Below are 25192 nucleotides of genomic sequence, written 5' to 3'. Positions count from 1 at the left end.
TATGATCATGTGACCATTCCCTGTGTATATATATATATATATATAACCTCACACATACATGTAGTATACAGATACGATCATGTGACCATTCCCTGTATATATATAACCTCACACATACATGTAGTATACAGATAACATCATGTGACCATTCCCTGTCTGTATATATAACCTCACACATACATGTAGTATACAGAGAACATCATGTGACCATTCCCTGTCTGTATATATCACCTCACACATACATGTAGTATACAGATAAGATCATGTGACCATTCCCTGTATATATATATATCACCTCACACATACATGTAGTATACAGATAACATCATGTGACCATTCCCTGTCTGTATATATCACCTCACACATACATGTAGTATACAGATAACATCATGTGACCATTCCCTGTCTGTATATATAACCTCACACATACATGTAGTATACAGATAAGATCATGTGACCATTCCCTGTCTGTATATATATCACCTCACACATACATGTAGTATACAGATAAGATCATGTGACCATTCCCTGTCTGTATATATCACCTCACACATACATGTAGTATACAGATAACATCATGTGACCATTCCCTGTATATATATAACCTCACACATACATGTAGTATACAGAGAACATCATGTGACCATTCCCTGTCTGTATATATAACCTCACACATACATGTAGTATACAGAGAACATCATGTGACCATTCCCTGTATATATATATAACCTCACACATACATGTAGTATACAGATAACATCATGTGACCATTCCCTGTCTGTATATATCACCTCACACATACATGTAGTATACAGATAAGATCATGTGACCATTCCCTGTCTGTATATATAACCTCACACATACATGTAGTATACAGATAACATCATGTGACCATTCCCTGTATATATAACCTCACACATACATGTAGTATACAGAGAACATCATGTGACCATTCCCTGTATATATATAACCTCACACATACATGTAGTATACAGATAAGATCATGTGACCATTCCCTGTCTGTATATATAACCTCACGCATACATGTAGTATACAGATAACATCATGTGACCATTCCCTGTATATATAACCTCACACATACATGTAGTATACAGATAAGATCATGTGACCATTCCCTGTATATATATATAACCTCACACATACATGTAGTATACAGATAACATCATGTGACCATTCCCTGTATATATAACCTCACACATACATGTAGTATACAGATAACATCATGTGACCATTCCCTGTATATATATATATATATATATATATATATAACCTCACACATACATGTAGTATACAGATAACATCATGTGACCATTCCCTGTCTGTATATATAACCTCACACATACATGTAGTATACAGATAACATCATGTGACCATTCCCTGTCTGTATATATCACCTCACACATACATGTAGTATACAGATATGATCATGTGACCATTCCCTGTATATATATAACCTCACACATACATGTAGTATACAGATAAGATCATGTGACCATTCCCTGTCTGTATATATAACCTCACGCATACATGTAGTATACAGATAACATCATGTGACCATTCCCTGTATATATAACCTCACACATACATGTAGTATACAGATAAGATCATGTGACCATTCCCTGTATATATATATAACCTCACACATACATGTAGTATACAGATAACATCATGTGACCATTCCCTGTCTGTATATATAACCTCACACATACATGTAGTATACAGATAACATCATGTGACCATTCCCTGTCTGTATATATAACCTCACACATACATGTAGTATACAGATAAGATCATGTGACCATTCCCTGTGTATATATATATATATATATAACCTCACACATACATGTAGTATACAGATAACATCATGTGACCATTCCCTGTCTGTATATATAACCTCACACATACATGTAGTATACAGATAACATCATGTGACCATTCCCTGTGTATATATATATATATATATAACCTCACACATACATGTAGTATACAGATAACATCATGTGACCATTCCCTGTCTGTATATATAACCTCACACATACATGTAGTATACAGAATACATCATGTGACCATTCCCTGTATATATATAACCTCACACATACATGTAGTATACAGATAACATCATGTGACCATTCCCTGTTTGTATATATATATATATAACCTCACACATACATGTAGTATACAGAGAACATCATGTGACCATTCCCTGTCTGTATATATCACCTCACACATACATGTAGTATACAGATAACATCATGTGACCATTCCCTGTCTGTATATATAACCTCACACATACATGTAGTATACAGAGAACATCATGTGACCATTCCCTGTATATATATAACCTCACACATACATGTAGTATACAGATAACATCATGTGACCATTCCCTGTCTGTATATATAACCTCACACATACATGTAGTATACAGATAACATCATGTGACCATTCCCTGTCTGTATATATTACCTCACACATACATATAGTATACAGAGAACATCATGTGACCATTCCCTGTATATATATAACCTCACACATACATGTAGTATACAGATAACATCATGTGACCATTCCCTGTCTGTATATATAACCTCACACATACATGTAGTATACAGATAACATCATGTGACCATTCCCTGTCTGTATATATAACCTCACACATACATGTAGTATACAGATAAGATCATGTGACCATTCCCTGTCTGTATATATAACCTCACACATACATGTAGTATACAGATAACATCATGTGACCATTCCCTGTCTGTATATATAACCTCACACATACATGTAGTATACAGATAACATCATGTGACCATTCCCTGTCTGTATATATAACCTCACACATACATGTAGTATACAGAATACATCATGTGACCATTCCCTGTATATATATATATATATATCACCTCACACATACATGTAGTATACAGATAACATCATGTGACCATTCCCTGTATATATATAACCTCACACATACATGTAGTATACAGATAACATCATGTGACCATTCCCTGTTTGTATATATATATATCACCTCACACATACATGTAGTATACAGATAACATCATGTGACCATTCCCTGTTTGTATATATATATATCACCTCACACATACATGTAGTATACAGATAAGATCATGTGACCATTCCCTGTATATATATATATATATATCACCTCACACATACATGTAGTATACAGATAACATCATGTGACCATTCCCTGTATATATATAACCTCACACATACATGTAGTATACAGATAACATCATGTGACCATTCCCTGTTTGTATATATATATATCACCTCACACATACATGTAGTATACAGATAACATCATGTGACCATTCCCTGTCTGTATATATAACCTCACACATACATGTAGTATACAGATAACATCATGTGACCATTCCCTGTCTGTATATATCACCTCACACATACATGTAGTATACAGATAACATCATGTGACCATTCCCTGTATATATAACCTCACACATACATGTAGTATACAGATAAGATCATGTGACCATTCCCTGTCTGTATATATCACCTCACACATACATGTAGTATACAGATAACATCATGTGACCATTCCCTGTCTGTATATATCACCTCACACATACATGTAGTATACAGAGAACATCATGTGACCATTCCCTGTATATATATAACCTCACACATACATGTAGTATACAGATATGATCATGTGACCATTCCCTGTATATATAACCTCACACATACATGTAGTATACAGATATGATCATGTGACCATTCCCTGTCTGTATATATAACCTCACACATACATGTAGTATACAGATAACATCATGTGACCATTCCCTGTCTGTATATATAACCTCACACATACATGTAGTATACAGAGAACATCATGTGACCATTCCCTGTATATATATATAACCTCACACATACATGTAGTATACAGATAAGATCATCTGACCATTCCCTGTCTGTATATATAACCTCACACATACATGTAGTATACAGATAAGATCATGTGACCATTCCCTGTCTGTATATATATAACCTCACAAATATATGTAGTATACAGATAAGATCATGTGACCATTCCCTGTCTATATATAACCTCACACATACATGTAGTATACAGATAACATCATGTGACCATTCCCTGTCTGTATATATAACCTCACACATACATGTAGTATACAGATAACATCATGTGACCATTCCCTGTCTGTATATATAACCTCACACATACATGTAGTATACAGAGAACATCATGTGACCATTCCCTGTCTGTATATATAACCTCACACATACATGTAGTATACAGATATGATCATGTGACCATTCCCTGTGTATATATATAACCTCACACATACATGTAGTATACAGATAAGATCATGTGACCATTCCCTGTCTGTATATATAACCTCACACATACATGTAGTATACAGATAAGATCATGTGACCATTCCCTGTCTGTATATATATCCTCACACATACATGTAGTATACAGAGAACATCATGTGACCATTCCCTGTATATATATATAACCTCACACATACATGTAGTAAACAGATAACATCATGTGACCATTCCCTGTCTGTATATATAACCTCACACATACATGTAGTATACAGATAAGATCATGTGACCATTCCCTGTCTGTATATATAACCTCACACATACATGTAGTATACAGATAACATCATGTGACCATTCCCTGTCTGTATATATAACCTCACACATACATGTAGTATACAGATAACATCATGTGACCATTCCCTGTATATATATCACCTCACACATACATGTAGTAAACAGATAACATCATGTGACCATTCCCTGTGTATATATATAACCTCACACATACATGTAGTATACAGATAACATCATGTGACCATTCCCTGTCTGTATATATATATAACCTCACACATACATGTAGTATACAGATAACATCATGTGACCATTCCCTGTCTGTATATATAACCTCACACATACATGTAGGATACAGATAACATCATGTGACCATTCCCTGTCTGTATATATCACCTCACACATACATGTAGTATACAGATAACATCATGTGACCATTCCCTGTCTGTATATATAACCTCACACATACATGTAGTATACAGATAACATCATGTGACCATTCCCTGTCTGTATATATCACCTCACACATACATGTAGTATACAGATAACATCATGTGACCATTCCCTGTCTGTATATATCACCTCACACATACATGTAGTATACAGATAACATCATGTGACCATTCCCTGTGTATATATATATATATAACCTCACACATACATGTAGTAAACAGATAACATCATGTGACCATTCCCTGTCAGTATATATAACCTCACACATACATGTAGTATACAGATAACATCATGTGACCATTCCCTGTCTGTATATATCACCTCACACATACATGTAGTATACAGATAAGATCATGTGACCATTCCCTGTCTGTATATATAACCTCACACATACATGTAGTATACAGAGAACATCATGTGACCATTCCCTGTCTGTATATATAACCTCACACATACATGAAGTATACAGATAACATCATGTGACCATTCCCTGTCTGTATATATAACCTCACACATACATGTAGTATACAGATAAGATCATGTGACCATTCCCTGTCAGTATATATAACCTCACACATACATGTAGTATACAGAGTACATCATGTGACCATTCCCTGTATATATATATAACCTCACACATACATGTAGTATACAGAATACATCATGTGACCATTCCCTGTATATATATATATATATATATATATATATAACCTCACACATACATGTAGTATACAGATAACATCATGTGACCATTCCCTGTATATATATATATATATATATATATATATATAACCTCACACATACATGTAGTATACAGAGAACATCATGTGACCATTCCCTGTCAGTATATATAACCTCACACATACATGTAGTATACAGATAAGATCATGTGACCATTCCCTGTCAGTATATATAACCTCACACATACATGTAGTATACAGAATACATCATGTGACCATTCCCTGTATATATATATATATATATATATATATATATATATATATATATATATATAAAACCTCACACATACATGTAGTATACAGATAACATCATGTGACCATTCTGTCTGTATATATAACCTCTGTCTGTATATATCACCTCTGTATATATTACTCAGTAGTACACAGGCGGTATCATGTGACTCCGCGTATATTACAGCCTGGTACATATATTACCCGGTCATGTGTTACTCACCTCCCTCCGTATATCACACTCAGTCACCACATAAAACATGTACCATATACACCACGGACTGTTGCCCTGGACGCGTCTCCAAGGTAACGGTAAGAAATTAGTCACATGTAGTCGCCTGTGAACGGTGATTGGTCAGACTATTAACCAATAGACTGATACGAAGGGCGGGGACACAGTTAGTAAGAGGAAAGGTTTGCGCTCCGGCAGTTACTGACCAATGAGAAGGGATTGTGTGATGATTGATAGGACGGACAGCCAATAGAAAGTAAGATTGTTATAGCCTGTACACGTCCTGTACGCGCCTGCGGAGGACTTGTCGCCTATAGCAACCAATGTTTTATTGTCTGCAGTCCAGGTTAGAGATTGAGAGCTGTGTTCTGATTGGTTGTCGCCTGGGTTATATACTATTGTATCCCAGATACATGCCAAGTAACAGCGCCACCTAGTGTGCCTCATTATAAGAGTCAGTGTCTGGTGCCCCTATAATAGTGTCATCCAGAGTGCCTCTATAATAGTGCCATCCAGAGTGCTCCTATAATAGTGCCATCCAGAGTGCCTCTATAATAGTACCATCCAGAGTGCCTCTATAATAGTGCCATCCAGAGTGCCTCTATAATAGTGCCATCCAGAGTGCCCCTATAATAGTACCATCCAGAATGCCTCTATAATAGTACCATCCAGAGTGCCCCTATAATAGTGCCATCCAGAGTGCCCCTATAATAGTACCATCCAGAGTGCCCCTATAATAGTGCCATCCAGAGTGCCCCTATAATAGTACCATCCAGAGTGCCCCTATAATAGTGCCATCCAGAGTGCCCCTATAATAGTACCATCCAGAGTGCCCCTATAATAGTACCATCCAGAGTGCCCCTATAATAGCGCCATCCAGCGTGCCTCTATAATAGTACCATCCACAGTGCCCCTATAATAGTGTCATCCAGAGTGCCTCTATAATAGTGCCATCCAGAGTGCTCCTATAATAGTGCCATCCAGAGTGCCTCTATAATAGTGCCATCCAGAGTGCCTCTATAATAGTGCCATCCAGAGTGCCTCTATAATAGTGCCATCCAGAGTGCCCATATAATAGTACCATCCAGAATGCCTCTATAATAGTACCATCCAGAGTGCCCCTATAATAGTGCCATCCAGAGTGCCTCTATAATAGTGCCATCCAGAGTGCCTCTATAATAGTACCATCCAGAGTGCCTCTATAATAGTACCATCCAGAGTGCCCCTATAATAGTACCATCCAGAGTGCCTCTATAATAGTACCATCCAGAGTGCCCCTATAATAGTACCATCCAGAGTGCCTCTATAATAGTACCATCCAGAGTGCCCCTATAATAGTGCCATCCAGAGTGCCTCTATAATAGTACCATCCAGAGTGCTCCTATAAAAGTGCCATCCGGAGTGCCTCCATAATAGTACCATCCAGAGTGCCCCTACAATAGTGCCATCCAGAGTGCCTCTATAATAGTACCCTCCAGAGTGTCCCTATAATAGTACCATCCAGAGTGCCTCTATAATAGTACCCTCCAGAGTGCCTCTATAATAGTACCCTCCAGAGTGTCCCTATAATAGTACCATCCAGAGTGCCTCTATAATAGTACCATCCAGAGTGCCCCTATAATAGTGCCATCCAGAGTGCCTCTATAATAGTACCCTCCAGAGTGTCCCTATAATAGTACCATCCAGAGTGCCTCTATAATAGTACCCTCCAGAGTGCCCCTATAATAGTACCATCCAGAGTGCCCCTATAATAGTACCATCCAGAGTGCCCCTATAATAGTACCATCCAGAGTGCCCCTATAATAGTACCATCCAGAGTTCCTCTATAATAGTTCCATCCAGAGTGCCCCTATAAAAGTACCATCCAGAGTGCCCTTATAATAGTGCCATCCAGAGTGCCTCTATAATAGTACCATCCAGAGTGCCCCTATAATAGTACCATCCAGAGTGCCCCTCTTATAGTACCCTCCAGAGTGCCCCTATAATAGTGCCATCCAGAGTGCTCCTATAATAGTGCCATCCAGAGTGCCCTTTTAATAGTACCATCCAGAGTGCACCTATTATAGTACCATCCAGAGTGCCCCTATAATAGTACCATCCAGAGTGCTCCTATAAAAGTGCCATCCAAAGTTCCTCTATAATAGTGCCATCCAAAGTTCCTCTATAATAGTGCCATCCAGAGTGCCCCTATAATAGTACCATCCAGAGTGCCACTATAATAGTACCATCCAGAGTGCCCCTATAATAGTACCATCCAGAGTGCAACCATAATAGTACCACCCATAGTGCCCCTATTATAGTACCATCCAGAGCGCCCCTATAATAGTACCATCCAGAGTGCAACCATAATAGTACCACCCAGAGTGCCCCTATAATAGTGACATTCAGAGTGTCTCTATAATAGTACCATCCAGAGTGCCCCTATAATAGTACCATCTAGAGTGCCCCTATAATAGTACCATCCAGAGTGCCCCTATAATAGTACCATCCAGAGTGCCCCTATAATAGTACCATCCAGTGTGCCTCTATAATAGTACCATCCAGAGTGCCCCTATAATAGTGCCATCCAGAGTGCCCTTATAACAGTACCATCCAGGGTTTTCCTATAATAGTACCATCCAGAGTACCTCTATAATAGTACCATCCAGAGTGCCCCTATATTAGTGCCATCTATAGTACCTCTATAATAGTACCATCCAGAGTGCCCTTATAACAGTACCATCCAGGGTTTTCCTATAATAGTGCCATCTATAGTACCTCTATAATAGTGTCCTCCAGGCTGCCCCTACAATAGTGTAATCTAGAGTGCCTGCAGACAATGGCAGCCCCTCAATGAAATATGCAGAGAAAACAACCGCAGGTTGGGGGTGTAGTCTTCTGTTTATCCCCATGGTACAATGATTTAACAACTAAGGAGGTCTCCCAGACATTGCTATGGGGCAGGTCCAGGAGGTACGGGGCGTGGCTTAGAACCCAGCCTGCCCATGCTCAGATCTAAGGCTCACTCTTTTGTTTGCCTCCTTGATATGATAAATGAGGAGCTCCCCCAGACCTTGCTCAGGGGCGGGTCCAGGAGGTACAGGGCGTGGCACAGTACCCAGCCCACCCATGCTCAGATCTTAGACTCACTTTTCTGTTTGCCTCCTTTATATGACAACTCAGGAGCTCCCCCAGAAATTGCTTAAAGGAGGAAAACGTATTTATTTATTTTTTTAAATCAACTGGTATCGAAAAGTTACCGTAAACAGATTTGTAAATTACTTCTATTAAAAAAAATCTTAATCCTTCCAGTACTTATTAGCTGCTGAATACTACAGAGGAAATTCTTTTCTTTTTAGTACACAGTGCTCTCTGCTGACATCTCTGTCCATTTTAAGAACTGTTAAGAGTAGGAGAAAATTCCCATAGCAAACATATGCTGTTCTGGACAGTTCCTAAAATGGACAGAAATGTCAGCAGTGAGCACTGTGTTCCAAAAAGAAAAGAATTTCCTCTGTAGTATTCAGCAGCTAATAAGTACTGGAAGGATTAAGATTTTTTTTTTTTATAGAAGTGATTTCCAAATCTGTTTAACTTTCTGGCATCAGTTGATTTAAAAAAAAAAGTTTTCAACCGGAGTACCCCTTTAAAGGGGTACTCCGGTGAAAACCTTTTTTCTTTTAAATCAAACTGGTGGCAGAAAGTTAAACATTTTTGTAAATTACTTCTATTAAAAAATCTTAATCCTTCCTGTACTTATTAGCTGCTGAATACTACAGAGGAAATTCTTTTCTTTTTGGAATGCTCTCTGATGTCATCACGAGCACAGTGCTCTTTGCTGACATTATTATAATAATAATAACACTTTATTTATTGTTGTCCTTAGTGGGATTTGAACCCAAGTCCCCAGCACTTCAAGGCAGCAGTGCTAACCACTGAGCCACCATGCTGCCCTTAGCCTACATCTGCTATGCATGGCTGCTAAAATGGACAGAGATGTCAGCAGAGAGCACTGTGCTCGTGATGTCATCAGTGTTCCAAAAAGAAAGGAATTTCCTCTGTAGCATTCAGCAGCTAATAAGTACTGGAAGGATTAAGATTTTTTTATAGAAGTAATTTACAAATATGTTTAACTTTCTGCCACCAGTTGATTTAAAAGAAAAAAGGTTTTCACCGGAGTACCCCTTTAAGGATGGGTCCAGGAGGTGGGGTCGGGGGGGGGGGGGGTGGCACAGAACCAAGCCCACTCATGTTCAGATCTGAGGCTCACTCTTCTGTTTGTCTCCTTGATATGACAGCTGAGGAGCTGTCTCAAACATTGCTCGGGGGCGGGTCCAAGAGGTACGGGGCGTTTCACACAACCCAGCCCACCCCTGCTCAGATTTGGAGACATATCATTGTAAGTCCTCCATCTTTCTTCATGTCCTAGTACCCACAGACCTGTCAGTCTCCGGAAAAGGTTGGGCATGGGACGCTGACCAACCCTGGGCATGGTGTCTGGAAGTGGCATAGTCGGCGACCATTATTTTTAATCTCTCTTCTTCTCACTATGGTGAATTCATTCATTCTAGAAAAAGCAAGTGAAGAAAGGAACATCTGCCCATGTGCTCCGCGTTTCTGCTGCGCGAGGGATTCAGTGCCAACCCAGGTGTGGAAGAAGCCGACGTCTGCAAGACCAGGCAGCGGGAATTGGGCCTATTCCAACGTATTTAAAGGGGTATTCCAGGAAAAAAACTTTTTTTTTATATATCAACTGGCTCCAGAAAGTTAAACAGATTTGTAAATTACTTCTAATAAAAAATCTTAATCCTTTCAGTACTTATGAGCTTCTGAAGTTAAGGTTGTTCTTTTCTGTCTAAGTGCTCTCTGATGACACGTGTCTCGGGAAACGCCCAGTTTAGAAGAGGTTTGCTATGGGGATTTGCTTCTAAACTGGACGATTCCCGGGACACGTGTCATCAAAGAGCACTTAGACAGAAAAGAACAACCTTAACTTCAGAAGCTCATAAGTACTGAAAGGATTAAGATTTTTTAATAGAAGTAATTTACAAATCTGTTTAACTTTCTGGAGCCAGGCGATATATAAAAAAAAGTTTTTTCCTGGATAACCCCTTTTTTCCGGAGAAAAACGTTTTTTTTTTTTTTAAATTAACTGGTGCCAGAAAGTTAAACAGATTTGTAAATTACTTCTATTAAAAAATCTTAATTCTTCCTGTACTTATCAGCTGCTGAATACTACAGTGGAAATTCGTTTCCGTTTGAAACACAGAGCTTTCTGCTGACATCATTAGCACAGTGCTCTCTGCTGACATCTCTGTCTATTTTAGGAACTGTCCAGGGTAAAAGGAAATCCCCCATAGCAAACATATGCTGCTCTGGACAGTTCATAAAACGGACAGAGATGTCAGCAGAGAGCACTGTGCTCATGATGTCAGCAGACAGTTCTGTGTTTCAAAAAGAAAAGAATTTCCGCTGTAAGTACAGGAAGGATTGAGATTTTTTAATAGAAGTAATTTACAAATCTGTTTAACTTTCTAGCACCAGTTGATTAAAAAAAAAAAAAGTTTTTCACCAGAGTACCCCTACACCGGTGAAAAACTTTTTTTTTTAATCAACTGGTGTCAGAAAGTTAAAGGAAAACTCCAGAATACAAAAATTGTCCTCCATACTGCCGGCAGTAAAAAAAAATAGATGCATACCTTCCTTTGCTCCCCCGCTCCGGTCTCCGCGCGATCCTCTTCCTGGTTGCCGGTGGTCGGCGAGTCATACGCACTCAGCCAATCACCGGCCGCAGCGAAGTCCCGACTTGGCCGGCGATAGGCTGTGCGGCAGTGTGAGAACGATCCAAGACATACAATTCTTCACTACACCGGCACCTGCTGCCGGGACCGAAAACGTCAGCCTATCGCCAGTCGAGTTGGGACTTCGCTGCGGCCGGTGATTGGCTGAGTGCAGTATGACCACCGGCAACCAGGTAGAGGATCGCGGTGGAGAGCTGGTTACGTGAGGTACCGGGGGGAGCAAAGGAAGGTATATACATCTTTATTTTTTTTACTGCCGGCAGTATGGAGGACAATTTTTGTATTCTGGAGTTCTCCTTTAAACAGATTTGTAAATTACTTCTATTAAAAAATCTTAATCCTTCCAGTACTTTTTAGCTGCTGAATACTACAGAGGAAATTCTTTTCATTTTTTAAACACAGAGCTCTCTGCTGACATCACGAGCACAGTGCTCTCTGCTGACATCTCTGTCCATTTTAGGAACTGTCCAGAGCAGCAAATGTTTGCTATGGGAATTTTCTCCTACTCTGGACAGTTCTTAAAATAGACAGAGGTGTCAGCAGAGAGCACTGTGGTCATGATGTCAGCAGAGAGCACTGTGTTCCAAAAAGAAAAGGATTTCCTCTGTAATGTTCAGCAGCTAATAAGTACTGGAAGGATTAAGATTTTTTAATAGAAGTAATTTACAAATCTGTTTAACTTTCTGGCAACAGTTGATAAAAAAAAAAAAAGTTTTCCTCCAGAGTACCCCTTTAAGGGGATACTCCGGTGGAAAACATTTTTTTTTTTTTTTAAATCAACTGATGCCAGAAAGTTAAACAGATTGGTAGATGACTTCTATTAAAAAATCTTTACCCTTCCAGTACTTTTTAGCAGCTGAATGCTACAGAGGAAATTCTTTTCTTTGGAATTTCTTTTTTGTCTTGTACACAGAACTGTCCAGAGCAGGAGAAAATCCCCATTGCAAACCTATGTTACTCTGGACAGTTCCTGACACGGACAGAGGTGTCAGCAGAGAGCACTGTGGGCAAGACAAAAAAGAAATGAAAAAAGAAAATAATTTCCTCTGTAGCATTCAGCTGCTAAAAAGTACTGGAAGGGTAAAGATTTTTTAATAGAAGTCATTTACAAATCTGTTTAACTTTCTGGCACCAGTTGATGTAAAAAATGGCGGTACTTTAAAGGGCTTAAAGTCACTGCAGCACCCTAGACATCCGGTGCACGGAGCAAACTTAGCTCCGTGCCAGATCACTGGTGATGCGGGGCGGAAGCTCGTGATGTCATAATCACACCCCGCTCCCGACGTCGCAGCCACACACCCTCATTGCAAGTCTATGGGAGGGTCCATCACGCCCCCTCCCATAGACTTGCATTGCGGGGAGTGGCCGTATCGTCACGAGCCTCCAGCGCTGCACCCGACCCTCTAAATGAACAAAGGTGCAGCAGGGAGATCCCGGGGGTCCCCAGCGCTGGACCCTTGCGACCAGACATCTTATCCCCTGTCCTTTGGATAGGGGATAAGATGTCTAGGGCCGAAGTACCCCTTTAATCATAGGCCATCATTTAATTCAGTCCATTTTGCTTTAATTTCCTATGCCTATTCAAGTATCAGTGTAAATTGGTGGACTTCCCCTTTAAGAGAAGCGATTGTCCTCCTCTCCGGTTCTTATGCCTGACATATTTTAATTTTTTTTTTGTTATTATTTTAAATGCTATAAAATTAGCATTGCAGTTTATGGAATGACAAAGAAAAACATTTAAGACGTGACAGTGACACCTCTCATAAGTGCTAAATAAAATACCGCCAGCAATTAAGATAATTATCATAGGACCATACGGTATAATTTAGTGTAATTACTCCAGATTACTACACGGAGACAACAGCCAGGAGAAGACTCCAACATGGCTGACGCTGCCATTATGCGGTGACAGGCCGGTGCGCTGAGGAGTGCGGGGCCCCGGAGCAATCATAGCGCCACCCCTAAACAACCCCCCCACCACCACCGTGGTGTGTTCATCCACCCATATCACTTCTTATTTATTTTATCTACTTCCATAGCAGCTTTAGTGCCCCCATAACAGCATCTGCTCCCCAAACAACTACAGAGCCCCCATAACAGCATCTGCTCCCCCAACAGCTACAGATCCCCCATAACAGCATCTGCTCCCCCCAACAACTATAGATACAGAGCCCCATAACAGCATCTGCTCCCCCAACAACTACAGAGCCCCCATAACAGCATCTGCTCCCCCAACAACTAAAGATACAGAGCCCCCATAACAACATCTGTTCCCTTAACAACTACAGAGACCCATAACAGCATCTGCTCCCCCAACAACTACAGATCCCCCATAACAGCATCTACTCCCCCAACAACTACAGATCCCCCATAACAGCATCTGCTCCCCCAACAACTACAGAGCCTCCATAACAGCATCTGCTCCCCCAACAACTACAGAGCCCCCATAACAGCATCTGCTCCCCAAACAACTAAAGATACAGAGCCCCCATAACAACATCTGTTCCCTTAACAACTACAGAGCCCCCATAACAGCATCTGCTCCCCCAACAACTACAGAGCCCCCATAACAGCATTTGCTACCCCAACAACTACAGAGCCTCCATAACAGCATCTGCTACCCCAACAACCACAGAGCCCCCATAACAGCATCTGCTCCCCCAACAACTACACAGCCCCCATAACAGCATCTGCTCCCCCAACAACTACAGAGCCCCCATAACAGCATTTGCTACCCCAACAACTACACAGCCCCATAACAGCATCTGCTCCCCCAACAACTATAGATACAGAGCCCCCATAACAGCATCTGCTCCCCCAACAACTATAGATATAGAGCCCCCATAACAGCATCTGCTCCGCCAACAACTACAAAGCCCCCATAACAGCATCTGCTCCCCGCAACAACTAGAGAGTCCCCATAACAGCATCTGCTGTCCCAACAACTACAGAGCCCCTGTAATATGTCTGCTCCCCCAACAACTACAGAGCCCCCATAAGAGTATCTGCTCTCAAACAACTACAGAGCCCCCATAAGAGCCTCTGCTTCCCCAACAACTTCAGAGCCCCCAGAACAGCATCTGCTTCCTTTTACAACTACAGAGCCCCCATAACAGCAGATAATATAAGGAATTGGGGATGTACCAAAGCGTTTATCCACGTGAAGTCGAGGGGCATTCTATACTTCAATCCCGCAGGTTGGTAGTGGGCTCCTTACAGTGGTAGTGAGAGCTGAAGAGATAAAGTGCTATAGGACTCCATGAAGAGAACCAGGAATGTTGAACGGGGGCCAAAGCCATAGAGTTGTCCCATTGTGTAGGGTTGGAAAGGCTCAGCCAACGTCAGAAGGGTCTGGAACAATTTACGTTCTGAGCCTACTCCCAAACTATACCCCTGCACCCTGGTGTATTACTGGGGTTTAGAGGAGATCGAGATGCTTGCTGAATTTAGAAGGCTTGTGGATGGGATGAAAAAAGGCAAGGTCTTAGACCTCTCGCAGGGAAGGTCAACATGGGAGGATTGGGTCAGAAAGGCGAGGTCTCGCAATGAAGACAAGTTCTGGAGTTGGCCACTGAAGTTGCGACTACTCTCACCAGTCGTGGTGGTGTTTTATGTGTAGAGGGCTTGTGTAGGACCACCATAGATCAAAGATCATAATATGACAACACGTTTCAGGCCCAACATAGAAAATTCTAAATGATGAAGCTTGAAAGATGTAGACAGATCCTCCAGCTCATGTTCTGGCAACAGAAGCTCCTTGTCTTACCACAGTCCAACCGGGAGGATTTGGTCAGAAAGACGAGGTCTTAGAACTTTTACCGTGAAGACAAATTCAGGAGTTGGCCACCGACATTGCGATTACTCTCACCAGTTGTTGTGCTGTTTTATGTGTAGAGGTCTTGTGTTGGACCACCATAGTTCAAAGATCATAATATGACAACATGTTTCAGGCCCAACCTACTCAATTCTAAGTGATGAAGCTCGAAAGATGTAGACAGATCCTCTAGCTCTGGTTCTGGCAAAAGAAGCTCCTTGCCTTACCCCAGTCCAACTTTTAGTATAAGGAATTGGTAAAGGGACAAAGTGATTACTCAAGTGAAGTCGAGGGGCTTTCTATACTTCAAGCCCACAGGTGGGTATGGGGTCCCTTACAGTGGTAGTGAGAGCTGCCACCCTCAACTTGGTGGATCCCTCTAAGGAAGTAACTTCATCATCGGGAACAACTTACGTTCCGAGCCTACTTCAGGCTCAACCCCTTCACCCTGGCTCATAAGTGAGGTTTAGAAGAGATCTAGATAGTCGCTGAATTGAGAAGTAGGCCTGAGGCAGGGGAGGTCAACATGGGAGGATTGGTCAGAAAGGTGAGGTCCCACCATGATGACAAGTTCTGGAGTTGGCCACCGACGTTACGACTACTCTCACCAGTTGTTGTGCTGTTTTATGTGTAGAGCACTAGTGTAGGACCACCATAGATCAAAGATCATAATATGACAACACGTTTCAGGCCCAACCTAGTAAATTCTAAGTGATGAAGATCGAAAGATGTAGACAGATCCTCCAGCTGGTTCTGGCAACAGAAGATCCTTGTCTTACCACAGTCCAACTCTTAGTATAAGGAATTGGTAAAGGGACAAAGTGATTACTCAAGTGAAGTCGGGCGGCTTCCTATACTTCAAGCCCACAAGTAGGTAGTGTGAGCTGCCACCCTCAACTTGGTGGATCCCCCTTAGGAATTAACTGTATCAGCTAGAACAACTTAGGTTCTGAGCCTACTCCAGGCTCAACCCCTGCACCCTGGCTCATAACTGGGGTTTAGGAGAGATCATGATAGTCGCTGAATTGAGAAGAAGGCATGAGGCAGTGGAGGTCTCCATGGGGCAAGGGAGGATTGGGTCAGAAAGACGAGGTCTTAGATCTTTCACCGTGAAGACAAATTCAGGAGTTGGCCACCGACGTTGCGATTACTCTCACCAGTTGTTGTGCTGTTTTATGGGTAGAGCACTAGTGTAGGACCACCATAGATCAAAGATCATAATATGACAACACGTTTCAGGCCAACCTTGTTAAATTCTAAGTGATGAAGCTCGAAAGATGTAGACAGATCCTCCAGCTCTGGTTCTGGCAACAGAAGCTCCTTGTCTTACCACAGTCCAACTCTTAGTATAAGGAAATGATAAAGTGACAAAGTGATTACTCAAGTGAAGTCGAGGGGCTTCCTATACTTCAAGCCCACAGGTGGGTATGGAGTCCCTTACAATGGTAGTGAGAGCTGTCACCCTCAACTTGGTGGATCCCTCTAAGGAAGTAACTTCATCATCTGGAACAACTTACGTTCTGAGCCTACTTCAGGCTCAACCCCCTGCACCCTGGCTCATAATTGAGGTTTAGAAGAGATCTAGATAGTCGCTGAATTGAGAAGTAGGCATGAGGCAGGGGAGGTCAAGATGGGAGGATTGGTCAGAAAGGTGAGGTCCCACCATGAAGACAAGTTCTGGAGTTGGCCACCGACGTTACGACTACTCTCACCAGTTATTGTGCTGTTTTATGTGTAGAGCGCTAGTGTAGGACCACCATAGATCAAAGATCATAATATGACAACACGTTTCAGGCCCAACCTAGTAAATTCTAAGTGATGAAGCTCGAAAGGTGTAGACAGATCCTCCAGCTCTGGTTCTGGCAACAGAAGCTCCTTGTCTTACCACAGTCCAACCTTTAGTATAAGGAACTGATAAAGTGACAAAGTGATTACTCAAGTGAAGTCGAGGGGCTTCCTATACTTCAAGCCCACAGGTGGGTATGGAGTCCCTTACAATGGTAGTGAGAGCTGTCACCCTCAACTTGGTGGATCCCTCTAAGGAAGTAACTTCATCATCTGGAACAACCTACATTCCGAGCCTACTTCAGGCTCAACCCCTTCACCCTGGCTCATAACTGGGGTTTAGAAGAGATCTAGATAGTCGCTGAATTGAGAAGTAGGCCTGAGGCAGGGGAGGTCAACATGGGAGGATTGCATCAGAAAGGTGAGGTCTTAGAGCTCTCACCATGAAAACAAGTTCTCGAGTTGGCCGCCGATGTTGCGAATACTCTCATGAGTTACGGTTCTGCTTTGTGTGTATAGCGCTTGTGTAGGACCACCATAGATCAAAGATTATAATGCATATGACAAAGCGTTTCGGGGGCCCATCCTAGTGAATTCTTCAGGTCAACAATATATACCTAGTTAGGTGAGGCAGAGAATCCGTGTCTGGTTCCCCAACATGGAGAACATTCTTAGAACATTGAACCAAGGATCTAGGGCCTAGATCTCCAACCTGTGGACCTCCAGCTGTTGCAAAACTACAACTCCTAACATGCCCGGACAGCCAACGGCTGTCCGGGCATGCTAGGAGTTGTAGTTTTGCAACAGCTGGAGGTCCACAGTTTGGAGACCTAGGCTTCAGATGATGTCTACCAGAGAATCAGTTGTGATCAAGTCATTGATTAAGGTCCTACGTAGGTTTCCGATGCGAAGAATCGGTTTTGTGACTATGTTGGGTTCTGAGTGTTTCAGCATCTTGGCACATGAGGGCAGTAGTGAGCCGGAGTCACTTACCCTATGCTCCCTAACCTGCAGCTGTACGTTTCTTCATATATATATATATATATATATATATATATATATAGTTGTTATAAACACATACTATAGGGAGTATATGCCAGGGGTACACATATTTTACCCGCACCGCCGTCGCTGCCCTCGTCGTCTCTGTATATGTTTTTTGTATCTCATTGGAAAAATTCTGATTTCGCCTGCTTTTTTGTGCTCTATAGCAGTACCAGACGCAACGCTCCCATAAACTAGTCAGATACTGTGCTCTCTTAAGGCCGGGTTCACACCATGTTTTTGCAGTACAGTTCCCGTATACGTTTTCAATTTGAAAACCGCACGGACCCGTATTGAAAACCGTATGCATTGACTCTCCATTGAAAACCGTACGCCAAAAGATGCATCAGGTTGTGTCCGTTTTGCATACTGTATGATTTTGTCAGTTTTTTTCCCTGTACCCAAAATCGTAGCCTACCACGGTTTTTGGTCCGGGTGAAAAAAAACATATTGAAACGTATACGTTTTTTTTTTTAACATGGGAGTCAATTGGAACCGTACAGAACCGCATGTTCATACGGTTCCATCCGGTTTGCACCATACGGTTTTTGACTTTGCACAGTTTTTTTTTTTTCTTGGAATTTCAATCAAACAAGTGAAACTTTATTCATAATGGAATGAAAAGTTAAAAACTTATACTTTTTATTCTTTAAAAAAAACAGATGCAGCCAAACATCATTTTTCAAACCGTACACGGTTAAAATTTGTACACACGTTTTGATACAGTTTAGTCCGGTTTTGAGGAGTCAGTTTTTTTATCAAAATACTGATACGGGAACTGTTTTGCAAAAACGTGGTGTGAACACAGCCTGATAGTGCTCAGCACTGTGTTCTCATAATGGCACTAGGCACTGGGCTCCGTGACACCAACTGTAGTGCCTCCACAACAGTGCCGACCTTAGAGACGCTTGAATAGTGCCAAAGGTTTACCTACACATAACAGTGCCAAACAATCACCAGCTGTGGTGCCTTCACAACAGTGCCGACCCTTGAATAGTGCCAACCATAACCGTGCCAACCACTCAGCCCTCATAACAGAACCAGGCACAGTACCCTGTAGCAATGCCAACCATAATGGAACCGTCCATATCAGTGCTAGTTACAATGTCCCATAAAGGAGGCAACCACAGTGCCTCCATAACAGTGACTGACATACTGCCTCCATAACAGTAACAACCAGTGATCCCATAACAATGACATCTACAGTGTCCCCCTAGCAGAGAAAACCACAGTGCCTCCATTACAGTGACAACCATTGTCCCCGTAACAAAATCTACAGTGTTCCCCAAACAGCGATAATCATAGTGCCTCCATAACATTGAAAACTAGTGTTCCCATGACAGCAGCAACCACAGTGAAAAGATAACCACAGTGCCTCCATATCAGTAACAGCCACAGGGTCCCCATGACAGTGACAACCAGTGTTCGCATTATAGCAATAACCACAGTGTCCCCCTAACAGAGATAACCATAGTGTCCCCATAACAGTGAAAGCCTCACTGCCCATATAACAGTGACAGCTAGTGTTCCCAGAACTTTGACAGTGTCCCCCTAACAGAAATAACCATAGCCCCCATAACTCTGACAGCCACAGTGCCCCTATAACAGTGACAACTACAGTGACCCCATAAATTATATAACCATAGTGCCCCCTTAACAGTGACAACCACAGTTCCTACCATATCTGTGACAGCCACAGTGCCCCCATAACAGTGATAACCGCAGCTACCCTATAAAAGTGACATCCTCAGTTCCCCATAACAGTGACAACCACAGTGCGTGGTAGCAACCACAGTACCCCCATAAGAGTGACAGCCATCTTAGCCAATTCAAGCTACAGTGGCCCATAATAATTTCAACCACAGTGTCCCCATAGCAGTGCCGACCACTCAGCTCCAACAGTGCAACCAGCCCAGTACACTTTAAAGGGGTAATCCCCTGGAAAACATTTTTTTTTCTAAATCAACTGTTGCCAGAAAGTTAAACAGATTTGTAAATTACTTCTATTAAAAAATCTTAACCCTTCCAGTACTTATCAGCTTCTATATGCTCCACAAGAAGTTCTTTTCTTTTTGAATTTCTTTTCCGTCTGACCACAGTGCTCTCTGCTGACACCTCTGTCCATTTTAGGAACTGTCCAGAGCAGGAGAGGTTTGCTATGGGGATTTGCTCCTACTCTGGACAGTTTCTGACATGGACAGAGGTGTCAGCAGAGAGCACTGTGGTCAGACAGAAAGGAAATTCAAAAAGAAAAGAACTTAATCTGGAGCATACAGCAGCTGATAAGTACTGGAAGGATTAAGATTTTTTTTAAATTTACAAATCTGTATAACTTTCTGGCACCAGTTGATTTAAAAAAAATGTTTCCAGTGGAGAACCCCTTTAATAGTTCCAGCAACAGTGCCCCCAAATGTTGACAGTCACATTACTTCCATAGTATGATGCCATCCAATAAAACCACAATGACCCCATAGCAAATAAAAAAATAATATTTGTTTTACTTGCAGGCATTGATACCAATGTTAGTAAGATAGAAAAAATGGAGGATGCAACTCAGCTCAGTCCCCACACGGACCAAAAATAGGAGGGCTTGCTCTATATTCTGCAGCGCTGGAGCTAGGAAGAAGTGGTCCGCCTGCCCATGTAGACAAACGATTGAACAGTAGTGGATCCAGCTTCTCAGCGAATTACTGATAAAGTCCAAAACTTTAATGAAATCAATAAAACATGGAAGAATAATAGATAACGCACGATGGACGATGACGCACAGGGACGTCTGTGCGCAGCAGATGTCCCTGCGCATGAACGTCCCTGTGCGTCGTCGTCAAGGCAACATCACTAGTTCTGGGCCGGCCCGGCACGGAGAAGAAGGCCTCCCGGTGAAAGTGGACAGCCCGCAACAACTAACCCTCCCCACCGGAGGGTCCCTGCAGCATAGATGGCCCGGACCAGCTCACCCTTCCTTCCCACCGAGGGGAGGTGAGTACAAAACTAAAGGGGGTTCTGGATGATGACGAAGGCCGCAGTGGTCTTCAACCTGCGGACTTCCAGATGTTTCAAAACTACAACTCCCAGCATGCTGGGAGTAGTATTTTTGAAACATCTGGAGGTCCACAGGTATAAGACCACTGCGGCCTTCGTCATCATCCAGAGCACCCCCCCCCCCCCTTTTAGTTTTCTACTCACCTCCCCTCGGTGGGAAGGAAGGGTGAGCTGGTCCGGCCATCTATGCTGCAGGGACTGTCCGGTGGGGAGGGTTAGTCGTTCCGGGCTGTTCATTTTCACCAGGAGGCCCTCTTCTCCGCTCCGTTCCAGGCCCGGCCCTAGTGACGTTGCCTTGACGACGACGCACAGGGACATCCGTGCGCAGCAGCGTGACGTCCCTGCGCGTCGTTGTCAAGGCAACGTCACTAGTCCGGAGCCGGGTGCGGAGTGGAGAAGAGGGCCTCCCTCCGGTGAAAATGGGCAGCCCGGAACCACTAACCCTCCTCACCGGACGGTCCCTGCAGCATAGATGGCCCGGACCAGCTCACCCTTCCTTCCCACCGAGGGGAGGTGAGTAGAAAACTAAAGGGGGGTCTGGATGATGACGAAGGCCGCAGTGGTCTTCAACCTGCGGACCTCCAGATGTTTCAAAACTACAACTCCCAGCATGCCCGGACAGCCGATGGCTGTCCGGGCATGCTGGGAGTTGTAGTTTTGCAACATCTGGAGGTCCGCAGGTTGAAGACCACTGATTGACAGGCGGTGATGATGAAAGGGGGGGGGGGGATGATGATGGTGATGATGACAGGGGTGTTAATGACGGGGGTCTGGATGATGACGGGGGGGAGGGATGATGTATTTCCCACCCTAGGCTTATAGTCGAGTCAATAACTTTTCCTGGGTTTTTGGGGTGAAATTAGGGGCCTCGGCTTATATTCGGGTCGGCTTATACTCGAGTATATACGGTATGTAAGATAAGTGTGATAGTTACCAGAGCCGTGATCATCCAGTTGGCCTGTGACGACAAATCCGGTCATGGGAATAAGTAGGATCACATAGAAAAGAATTGATACCAATGTTACATTAGGTTCATCTTTAGTTATATGTAAGATTACAGGTAACACATAGTGCGATCACTGATGACAGACTCAGCTCTGCACACACAAGAGTACACGCAATTACAGGCACATGCGTGTGTGTAGCGCTTGTTTTTCATCCCGTTTTGCTCCTCGCCCCCTGTATAGACGCAGATATAGATATTTATATATAGACAGCGGGATCGGAGGCCTCGTCAGTGCCTCATGCATAAGAATGAGCAGCTAATCAGGACTAATTACAGCCGAGACATCATCTGATCAACGCCGAGCACAGCAACATCTGCCAACACTACAGCTCAATGGCAGGGGCACAGGGACAAGGGTCGCATGGCACATACTACTGTATTGGGCAGTACCCAATCTTACCCAGCACTCGGCCATAATGTCAGATGACTAAAACAATTACAAATAACATTCGTGGGCAAAGTAAACTGCATGTTAATATTGGCTTTCCTCTAGGGGGCAGACTGAGGAGCTAGGCAATGTTTGAAGTCCTGTAGGAGCCAATGCTTCTCCATACCCTGCATGCATTTCATGTCTGCTCCGTTGGGATATCTTCGATCAGTGATCTCAAACTGTGGCCCTCCAGATGTCGCAAAACTTCAACTACCAGCCTTGTCTGTCCCGGCATGATGGGAGTTGAAGTTTTGCTACATCTGGAGGGCTACAGTTTGAGACCACTGATCTAAGATATCCCAAAGGAGCAGACAGGAAATGCATGCAGATACTGGAACGAGCACAATAGGGGAGTTTGGAAGATGTCCCATGCTGTCAATCTCTTAGAGGTAAAATGAAAACCAGTAGATATCGGACAAAACTTTATTTTAGCATAGACAAAACTTTATTTTAGCATAAAACGCGTTTCAAAGCCAGGATGGCTCTTTCATAAGGCCTGATGAAAGAGCCATCCCGGCTTTGAAACGCGTTGTATGCTAAAATAAAGTTTTATCCGATATCTACTGGTTTTCATTTTACCTCTGAGAGATAACTCCCCTATTGTGCTCGTTCCAGTATCTATTGCACGCCAACCCAGCGTGGGAAGCCCGCAGCAGCCCTGCAGCACCCTCTGTGTGATCTCTGCCAAATCTTTTGAGCGTTGTGCCTCGTTTATTGCAGAACTACACAAGGTGAGCACAACATCCACCTTCTCCACTACCATCCACCTGGTGATCCCACACACGGAAGCACTCCTGTCCCATTTTGTTTTCATGAAATGCAATGACTTTTTTTTTTTTTTTCAAAGAGGTTATCCAGGAATTGAAAAACAGAGCTAATTTATTTCAAAAACAGCTCCACATTTGTCCCCTGGTTGTGTGTGGTATTACAAATTGGCTCCATTCACTTCAATGGAACTGAGCTGCAGAAACCACACCCAACCTGGAGACAGACAGGGAGCGGTTCTTGAAAGAAATTATTATTATTTTTTTTATCCTGGATAACCCCTTTAATACCATATAGTCATGTAATGCAAGAACAAGAGAAAGCATAAGTAGGGCCAAAACTTTAGGCCAGCTATTAAAGGGGTACTCGGCTGCTTAGTGTTTGGAACAAACTGTTCCGAATGCTGGAGATGGCGCTGGGAGCTTGTGACGTCATAGTCCCGCCCCCTCATGATATCACGCCCTGCCCCCTCAATGCAAGTCTATGGGAAGGGGGCGTGATGCTGTCACGCCCCCTCCCATAGACTTGCATTCAGGGGGCGGAGCGTGACGGCATGAAGGGGCAGGACAATGATGTCACGAGCTCCCGGCGCCATCTCCAGCATTCGGAACAGTTCGTTCTAAATGCTGAGCCGCGGATTACTCCTTTAAGGGGTGTTGTTTGACCCCATTACTATCCCATATACATTACACTGTATCAGTTTAGTACATCATTGTCGTGATGGGGAATAAATAACCATACATACCAGTCTACTAGGCCTGAACCCCAGATAGACATTATATAGCCAGTGGTTTTTTTCCGGCAAGTCAACCACGGAGAGCTGACGTCTCTAGCTCCAGTCCTTCACTTCCACTACATTGGCTTTCCTCTAGGGGGCAGACTGAGTAGTCCAGCAATAAAGAAGTGCTTGAAGGCCCGGTATTTAGTAGGGCCCATGCTTCTCCTTTCTCTGCACATATTTGATGTCTGTTCCTATAAGCCATCATTGTTATGTCACATGATCTGAATTTGGGCTCCACTTTATGGCAACAGTGCAGAGACAACTTAGTGCCATAGTCCCAGCAGCTTGTAGTGTAGTCATATAATGGATAAATCTGAAAATATGGCAGTATAGCAATAACTTTAGGTCAACTATTAATGGGTGTGGTTTGACCTCATTACCATCCCTCATACATCATACCATTCCAGTTAGGTTATAGGGGTTCTCCAGCCCTAAG

General features: G+C 42.7%; 1 protein-coding gene and 1 long non-coding RNA gene across 2 annotated transcripts in view; one reads left to right on the top strand and one right to left on the bottom strand.

Moving 5' to 3' along the window:
• DNAH2 (dynein axonemal heavy chain 2) overlaps positions 1 to 6424 on the bottom strand; it is a 243720-nt gene extending 237296 nt beyond the window's left edge. The window contains exon 1 of the mRNA XM_056570087.1: positions 6301 to 6424. The gene's annotated coding sequence lies outside the window, so the exon portion shown is untranslated. The remainder of the gene's footprint in view (positions 1 to 6300) is intronic.
• Positions 6425 to 6627: 203 nt separating this feature from the next.
• On the top strand, positions 6628 to 21348 carry LOC130366743 (uncharacterized). The gene is made up of 3 exons (XR_008891912.1): positions 6628 to 6655; positions 10860 to 10936; positions 21240 to 21348. It is a non-coding gene; the product is annotated as an uncharacterized LOC130366743 (long non-coding RNA).
• The last annotated feature ends 3844 nt before the right edge of the window (positions 21349 to 25192 follow it).

The sequence above is a fragment of the Hyla sarda genome, chromosome 4 (assembly GCF_029499605.1).
Source record: "Hyla sarda isolate aHylSar1 chromosome 4, aHylSar1.hap1, whole genome shotgun sequence".
Taxonomy (NCBI): domain Eukaryota; kingdom Metazoa; phylum Chordata; class Amphibia; order Anura; family Hylidae; genus Hyla; species Hyla sarda.
Note: the sequence above shows the minus strand (reverse complement) of the source record. Positions and strands in the feature narration are given on the sequence as shown.